Consider the following 8466-nt stretch of genomic DNA (forward strand, 5'->3'; position numbering starts at 1 on the left):
CATATACCAAGACCTCTTTATTGACTAGATACTTTTGTAAGCACAATCTCTTCTCCTGCCTTGGTTATGCTTCTTAAACAAGGTGAAATAACGTCAAAATATGCTTGGCAAAAATGCACACTTTTATCTGCATGCATGCTTTAGTTCACAAATGATGCCATACAAAGGATGCTAGCATTTATCCACACCTTAATGCCATGCAGAAGGTGCTAGATTTAATCTTCTATTTTACCTTTTCCATCTTCTTTCAATTTGTACTTTTCATTGTAGGACTCAAGTAGGGATTTCATTGCACTGTCTACATATAAGCTTAGTGGGTGCGGCTTGAATCCAACCATCAACCGTGCGTGCTCTCCATTTATCAACAATCTCATGATGCTCAACTCGTTCTACGCCTTCATAACTTTACTATAACATTGACAATATCATGAGCCAAACAATAATCCTTGGCATCCATTTTGTCTTTGCCGTCCTGCGGGAGTGCCACAGCAATAGACTCAAACACAACAGAGTAAGAATCCAAAGTTTCCACAAACCTGGCAAAAAAAGGCACTGTGTTTGTGTTTCCATCTTGCTCCACCAGAGTGAGCACCTTCGGATTCATACTCTTGCACATTCTTATAATGCGATCTTGGGGTTATCTAGGCAAACACTTTCATTTGACATATGATGAAGTTGTAGATAAAAATTTATGGCCAGGGCCTCCCAAACTTCCTTTCGATCATGAAGTCCTGCAAATTCCAAAGAATTAATAGTGGTGAAATCAAAACACCAAGGTTATTCGCCAACCTCATTTTAATAGCCAGCATCTATGCCTCCCAAAGGATAAGAGTGAGCAATAGAATCATCAACAATACTAATACGCATACATGAGGGACCTTTAGGCCTGCTCACCAAAGCCTGTATAAGAGAGAAACACTTTGTTCTTGATCAATTTGGAAATCAAAGATATGAACCATGGGTTCTTTTCTAAATGCTTCAACAATTGCACAATTTGCTACCATAAATGCAACCTAGATGTATGGGCATATTTTGCAAAGTTTTTGCATAGCTAACTTTACTTCAATAGCAGGAAAGCACCTGCATTTTAATGCCTGGTATATAGTGGACCTAGAGGCATGCTCAATTTTAAACTTTTCTATATCAAAGGTTTATTAACAAAAAGGATCTTTCTCAAATTTTAAAATACTTTTTTGGTCTTGAGAAATCTATAAACTTAATTTAAATACATTTCCAAAGTAATAAATAGATTAAGACTACATCTAGCATTGTTACCATATACGTGTGGTAGTGATGTGTGTGAATACACTAGGACCGCCGGGGCATTTTTTCCCTCTTTAGGAGGTTTTTTCCCCCGTGCATTGTATATACTTCCATCACTCTAGCGCTATCTATCTTTCCATTGCACACTAAGTAACACACTCTCTATTGTGTGCCTTGAGCTTCCTTTGTCTTCTCCATGCTGTGTGTGTTTCTCTGCAACCCTAATTCCAACAGTTGGTATCAAAGCAGGTCACGTCCTCCCGGGCTTAGTCGTCAGCTGCTCCAGCACACGCGTGCTCACTTTCTCTGATTTCAGTGAGCTTTGGCAAGCGTTCGTAGGTCGATAAATATTTTGGGAAAGCTTGATGAGATTGGTCTGCTCAGAATTTCGATTTGGGCTCATTTCGGCCTCTGTTTCCACTATAGGCAGTACTGCACAGGCTATTTCGTCATTTTGTGCAGAATTTCTGTCAGTGCCGTTTTCTGCATAATAGGTGCCTTATAATATTCTACGGTTTGTGCTATATAACACAGGTTGTTCCCGCTCCGTTTCTCCTATTTTCGGGCAGTTTTCACATCAGGTGCAGCATTTACCATGGCTGACAACAACAACACAGATGTGTTCAAGATGTTTGCTGCTGAGGACAGGTTGGATGGGGACAACTACCCTATGTGGGCTTATATGATGCAACATGTTCTTGTGTCAAAGGGTGTCTAGAACATTGTGCAGGGCATTGATGTACGTCCTGGTTCTGAGGATGTAGGCGATGTTGAGGATGTTGCAGGTCTTGCTGCAAGGATTGCAGCTGTTAGAGTTTTGTTGCCTACGACAGAACAAGATCGTTGGGATGTTAAGGATGCGTAGGCTCATGCATCGATTGCGTTGTCTGTGAAGTGCACCATCACATCTGTTCAACAAAATCTGCAAAACAGGCTTGGGATATTTTAGCAGGTCTTTATGCAAGCTGCAATGAGGCTAAAATTGCTTTGCTGCGTAAAGAGCTGGAGTCGAAGATTATGCATGAGGAAGATGATATGGACACTTTCCTTGCTAGTGTCAAGGATATCAATGAGCAGCTTATTTTTGCAGGTGAAGTCATTTCAGACAGTTCCCTTGTGCAGACTGTTCTTGATGCCTTACCAGATTCCTACCAGAATTTTGCTAGTACTTGGGGACTTATGACCCAAGGAAATCCCCAAGTTGTCAAGTTTGATGCATTATGCACATTGCTGTTGCAAGAGTCACTTTCCATAAAAAATAGGACTAGACAGCGTGCAGTTGAATAGGATTTTATTGCTTCTCAAAGAAAGGGTGGTAACGCAACCACTTCTTATGGTTCTGCTGCGAGTGGCAAAAATTCTGTTCCTAATGCTTCTGCTGGCAGCGCTTTGTCTGGCAATTCTGGTGATAAGGGCAAAAAGAAGATGCGTTGCCATAATTGTAAAGCCAATGATCATTTGATCAAGTCGTGTCCTAAGTTGAAGGCCAAAGAGGCTAAGAAGAAAGAGGGTGGTTCCACTGCAAATGCTGGTTCCACTACAAATGCAGCCATTGTCGAGTCTTCTGTGAAAGGAGACTGTGTTGCTGATATTGATGCAGAATGGGCATTTAGCGCAGAGTGCACTTACAATCCTGCTATCCATGATGCATGCTTCTCAGTTGCTGCAGATTCACATGTGTGGTATTTCGATAGTGGTGCTACAAAGCACATTACCTCACATCGTGAATTGTTTACCTCTCTTGAGTCTGTCCCTCATGGGAATTCAGTCACTTGTGCCAACAACGCCTCTTATCCAGTTCAGGGAGTTGGAAAGATTGTGCTCACTGCTACTAATGGCAGTTCCTTTACACATGTTGATGCACTTTATGTACCTGGGATCAAGAAGAATCTCTTGTTTGTATCCGCACTTGCTAGACTTGGACTTATGGTCAAATTTGTGGATGACAGATGTACAGTTCATGATCTCAGTTTTGGTGATGAAATTGTTGCATCTGGGCTTTTGTGCCGTGGGCTGTATAAGCTCACTTTGTATGACAAGTGTGGATAAAATTTTGCAAATGCTGTTGCAGATTCAAGGGCTATTTCAGATGCAAAACTTTGGCATGCACGTTTTGGTCATCTGAATTTTGCTAGTTTGTTGCGTTTGCAGAAATCTGATATGGTTGCTTCTTTGCCGCCTCTTGAAGCACCTGTCAAACATGTTTGTGAAGGTTGTATTTTGGGTAAGATGCAGCGTTCTAAGTTTCCAAAGGATGGTTCAATTCGGGCCACATGTAGGTTGCAGCTTGTGCATAGTGATGTTTGTGGGCCCATGCAAACTCCGTCCTTGGGCAATTACCTGTACTTCGTGACTTTCATTGATGATTACTCCAGGTATGCATGGGTATTTCCTCTTAAAGCGAAGTCCGAAGTTTTTATGTGCTTCAAACAATTTTCGGCTATGGCTGAAAATGTCTTGAAATGTACTATGGGCACCCTCCGTTCTGATCGAGGGGGGGAGTATATGTCTCATGAATTTAATGCATTTCTGGCTAGTCGTGGGATAAAACACCAATGTACAGTGCCTTATACACCTCAGCAAAATGGTGTTGCTGAGAGGAAAAACAGGTCACTGACGGAAATGGCACGATGTATGGTCAAAAGTCAAGCTTTGCCGCATTCTTTTTGTCTTCAGGCCATTATGTGTGCCACTTATGTACTTAACAGGTGTCCTACGAAAGCTTTGCAGTCTATTACTCCATATGAAGCATGGCATGATAGAAAGCCTTCTATTGAGCACATGCGTGTTTTTGGTTGTTTGGCATATGCTTTGGTGCCACAAGTGCAGCGCAGAAAATTGGATGATAAGGCTGTCAAATGTATTTTTGTTGGTTATAGTGCTGAAAGCAAAGGTTACAGGTTGTATCATCCGCAAACAAAATGTATTCTGGTGTAGTGTTTGTGGAAGATTCCGTTCAGCCCTTGCTGTCATGTACTAGAGATAGTAATGTAAGCTCACATGACATTTATGACACTTTGTTGCCTCTTTTTAGTGGTGGAAATACGAATGTAAGTTCCAATGAGGCAAATGTACAGCCTATGGGGGTTTCTGAAAATGTTTTAGATCAGCCTATTACTGTTGCAGATGTACATGATGTACTTGATGAGGAAACGACTGAAAATGAGCAGGCTAGAGGTATGCCAAAATTGCTGGCGCACACTTTGCGTGACAGTAAATTGGATGCACCTTTGTCTAGTCGTACTCGTTCAGGCTCTCACCATGCATCTTATGCATCAGATTGTTATGCTTTGGCTGTGTCTAGCTTACATGATGTTGAGGAGCCTTTGACTTTTGATGAAGCACAAAATTCAGAAAATTGGATGGCTGCCATGCAATCAGAATATGATGCACTTATAGAGAATGACACATGGACTTTATGTGATTTGCCTCCTTGCAAAAAGGCCATTGGTACGAAGTGGGTTTACAAGTTGAAACGCAAGACGAATGGTGAGATCGATCGCCATAAGGATCGACTTGTTGCAAAGGGTTATGCTCAACAAAAAGGCATAGATTATGAAGAGACTTTTGGTCCCACTTGTCGTATGACTACTGTGCGTTTTCTATGTGCATTGGCAGCTCATTTTGGTTGGGATGTACATCAATCAGACATTGTTACTGCTTTCTTGAATGGTGACATATTTGAGGAAGTTTATGTAACGCAGCCTCGCGGTTTTGTCATAAAAGGACAAGAGGACAAAGTGTGCAGATGTAAGAAGGCTTTGTATGGGTTGAAGCAATCTCCTTGTGCTTGGTATGAGAAAGCTGACACTCATTTGGTCAAACAAGGCTTTCGTAACAGTCCAACAGAAAGCACATTGTATGTAAAGCGTGAGGGTGATGTACTTCTCATTGTGGTTCTTTATGTTGATGATTTGCTGATCACTGGACCAAATGAGAGACATATTGCTGAATTTAAGGCTGATTTGAATGCTACTTTCAAGATGAAAGATTTGGGTCTATTGCATCATTACTTGGGTATACAGTTTAAGCAGTGTGATGGTGGTATTGCCTTGTGTCAGAAAAGTTACATAGAGACATTGCTATGTAAGTTTGGACTTGAGGATTGCAAACCTATTGCTATGTAAGTTTGGACTTGAGGATTGCAAACCTATTGCCACTCCCATGGAAACAGGTTTGAAGTTAAGTCTACATGATGCTGGCGATCCTGCTGATGTCACTCTTTACCAAACTGCTGTTGGCTGCCTCATTTATGTATGCAACACGAGGCCAGATATTCAGTTTGCAGTCTCACAGGTCAGCAGATTTATGCATAGCCCAGGGTCTAAGCATTGGCAGGATGTCAAGAGGATTTTCCGCTACCTTAGTGGCACTTTACATCTTGGCTTGTTTTATCCCAAGGGGGGATCATTGCCGCCAGACTTACATGCTTTTTCGGACTCAGATTGGGCTGGTTGTTTTGACACGCGAGTGTCCACAAGTGGTTTTTGTTTCATGCTTGGCAGTTCATGTATATCATGGTTGAGCAAGAAGCAACCTACTGTGGCCACTTTGAGTTGTGAGGCTGAGTACAGGGAAGTCTTCATAGCTACGGTTGAGTGTGTATGGCTCAGATGCCTTATGGCTGATTTGGGTGTTGGACAGGACACTACCAACACTATCTACACTGACAGTCAGAGCGCATTGGCAGTTGTGAGGAACCCAGTTTTTCATGCTCGCACAAAGCACATTGAGGTGCATTACCACTATGTCAGGGAGAGGCTCGCAGCAGGAGAGATCAGCTTGGCTTATGTGCCAACATAGGACAACCTTGCAGATCTTTTCACAAAGGCATTGTCTCGTGAGAAGCTTGAAGCTTTCCGCAAAGCTTTGGGCTTACTCCCCTTTGTGGACTGATCCTGTCCTTAGGGCATGGCACTTCCCTTTACTCATGTGCCAGCTCTCGTTCACCGCATCACTCCAGGGGGGATTTGTTACCATATACGTGTGGTAGTGATGTGTGTGAACACACTAGGACTGCCGGGGCATTTTTTCCCTCTTTAGGAGGTTTTTTCCCCTATGCATTGTATATACGCCCATCACTCTAGGGCTATCTATCTTTCCATTGCCTTGTGACATGTGTCCCCCTTTCCCCTTTTGTGAGAGCTTTAGGTAATTAAATAACTCATTTAAACTCTCATTGGACCTTTTTGTCTTCTGGCCAAAAGGATTAGGCAAGCCATTGGGCTGCTGGATGCTCATCGGACCCCTTGGTAGAATGTGCAATAGTCTTCTAGGGAGCTTAATTTCTATTGGTTCTTTTATTCAACATTTTTAAATTGATTAGACTAATTTTACTCTAGCCTAATTCTCATTGGTCCACCTCTATGGCCATCCAATAGGATTTGAGGGGAAATTGGGGGCAACTGGCCTAGGAGTTTGCCATGTGTCCATTCTTCCCTTTGGGGAGAGCTTGGGAGTGTGTGTGTGTTTCTCCCTCATCCCCTACCATTAGGGCTCTTCCCCTCCTTCCTAGGGATGTTGGAAGCCTTTTTAGTCTTCCCATGACCATCCAATTTTCCCCTACTTTGGCCTTTGGACAATTGAATTAAATTTAGGAACTTTAGCCTATGGAAGTTTTAGTGGAGCTGAACCTTAGTTCTTTTAAGCCCCATTGAAGCACATTGCTCTTTTGCAAACTGTCCCCTTTTGGATCCTCCTTTGGATCCCTGATAGATATTGGTATGGCAGCCTTACCAATATTCTAGCTTTTACTCCCCTGGTACTTCCCCATATTAAATGATCACTTTAACATGAGAAAATCATTTGCAAGAATTATACATTAATTTTTATGACAAGGTTAATCTTTCATGGTTTATAGAACAATATACAATTCTTGGGGGAGTTATCAAATGTACTTACTAGTCTTCTTTCAAGATTAATCGGCCTAATTTCAATATTTATCAAGCCTCAATTATGTTAAATCTAAGCATTGACCCATCAAGCAAAAGGAACCTTGTAGTTAATGAAAAAAATATATGGGTTGATACCTTATCTTTAACAAGAGAATGGTAACAGGACACTTTTGTGTCCTGTTAAGTGACCATTTTGCTTCAATTATTTGAAGAGTATGAAAATGAATTTCTAGGTGCTATATATCCACAAAGTTGCCTTATGAGCTGAAAAAAACTTAGCATTTTTTTTTGAGTATTGATCTCACCATTAACCTTACTCTTGCACAACATTTTTGAACCTAAACTGCGTGAAAAAACGGGTCCTGTTCTTGGTTTTTTTTCAATTTTTGGCAACTATACCACTCTAAACTTCATGTTTGTGAGGTTTAGATGGCTAGAGGTTAGACCTTCATAGTTCTCAACATGTTTTGATGCTTGTAGGGAGAGCTAAGTGTTAAAATTGAAAGTTATGACTAATTTACAAGAATTGCATAATCCTGTTTTTGGCCAAAATTAGCACTTTTATGATTTTTTTGGTGGCTTTCTTGATATCCAAATTCAATTTTGATTGTGTAAGTGTAATGTATAACATAAAGCTAATCTTCCTTGAGTTTTGGGGGACCTAATATTCTACATAGCATAGTATATGATGACGGTTGAGTTTTTTGATTGCTAAAGAATACGATACATTTTAGAGTAGCAAGTATAACTTTCTCAATATTGCTAGTTTCTTCGGTCAATTGTGTGTATTTTGTAGGTAGTAACCATATCTAATCATAGACTACAAACTTGGCTAGATATTGAGTAGTTTCTATGGGTTTCTAGAGGTCATAATGCTAAACCCAGTTTTTTCATGTTTGCTGTATTTAGCACTTTATCATTGCCCCCAAGGTTCCAATTGTAAGAGATCCATTATCCTTTTGACATGCTCCATGGCTACTTTTGAATCTAGAGGCCCAAAGGGAACTAAGAAAACATGTATATAGTATCTGTATTGAGCGTGACTATAGAAACTTTGATGATAGGTCCACAGAAGGGCAAAAATGTAAATTTTTTGTACCTATTTTTTTTGCCCAAAAAAACATTAGTGAGGTCAAAGCAACCATATGTTTTGGTCACCAACCCATTGAAGTTAACGGGGCATTTTATCTCATGTCCTACAAAAATCTCCACTCTTATTTATATGTAATCAACCGTAAGAAATTGCTGTTTTGGAAAAAATGCACTGGTCCATCAACTTTGGAGGCTTGTAGTGACCAAGGGATGAGAA

The 8466-nt window shown here is 40.9% G+C and overlaps 1 pseudogene; it reads right to left on the reverse strand.

Moving 5' to 3' along the window:
* Nucleotides 1–215: 215 nt before the first annotated feature.
* On the reverse strand, nucleotides 216–809 carry LOC147438746 (scarecrow-like transcription factor PAT1; annotated as a pseudogene).
* Between the last annotated feature and the right edge of the window lie 7657 nt (nucleotides 810–8466).

The sequence above is a fragment of the Adiantum capillus-veneris genome, chromosome 16 (genome assembly GCF_014529385.1).
Source record: "Adiantum capillus-veneris isolate H3 chromosome 16, ASM1452938v2, whole genome shotgun sequence".
In the NCBI taxonomy this organism is placed as follows: domain Eukaryota; kingdom Viridiplantae; phylum Streptophyta; class Polypodiopsida; order Polypodiales; family Pteridaceae; genus Adiantum; species Adiantum capillus-veneris.